An 882-nucleotide genomic window follows, 5' to 3' on the forward strand; every position below is an offset into this window, starting at 1 on the left:
GATTGCACTGCAGGCTACGCGTTACTGAACCCGAGCGATCGATCGATGGCTGTTAACTGAAACCGATCGAGCGATTCCTTCGCTACTGCTGCTAACTGAAGCCGATCGATGCTGCCTCTGCACGAACAGTGAGCATTGCCGGGGGGGGGGGGGGGGTTGGATGAACAGTTCCCGGTGGGGGTGGATGAACAGGACCCCGTAGCGTTGCCTCTGGATGAACAGTGAGCGTTGCTGGGGGGTTTGGATGAACAGTTCCCGGTGGGGGTGGATGAACAGGACCCCGATCGTTCGAGCCGGTTGGAACTGGATGAACAACACCCCGTGGAGGGCAGGATGAACAGGACCACCCCGTGGAGGGCAGGATGAACAGTAGACGGTAGAGGGCAGGATGAACAGTAGCCCGTGGAGGGGTGGTTGAACAGGAGCCCGTGGAGAGGGCTGGTTGAACAGTAGCCGGTGGAGTAGCGCGCGGTGGAGGCTGGATGAACAGGAGCCCGTGGATGAACAGTCGCGGGTGGGGGCTGGAGGAGGTCGACGGTGGATGAACAGTAGCCCGTGGAGGCTGGAGGGGGTCGACGGTGGAGATGAACAGTATCCCGTGGAGTCCCGTTTTGCGGTACGCCACACCCCTCCCGATGAACAGGACCCCCGTTTCGACCGTAGCACTCCAACACAAGTCCGTTTCCTCCGTTTTACGGTACGCCACACCCCTCCCGATCAACAGGACCCCCGTTTCGACCGTAGGAGGTCCGTTTCCTCCGTTTTGCGGTACGCCAGACCCCTCCCGATGAACAGGATCCCGTTTCGAACGTGGCCGGTCGAACACAAGGCCGTTTCCTCCGTTCTGCGGTACGCCAGACCTCGTTTCCATCGGCTGTTCCG

Source organism: Aegilops tauschii, chromosome 3 (assembly GCF_002575655.3).
Source record: "Aegilops tauschii subsp. strangulata cultivar AL8/78 chromosome 3, Aet v6.0, whole genome shotgun sequence".
NCBI lineage: Eukaryota > Viridiplantae > Streptophyta > Magnoliopsida > Poales > Poaceae > Aegilops > Aegilops tauschii.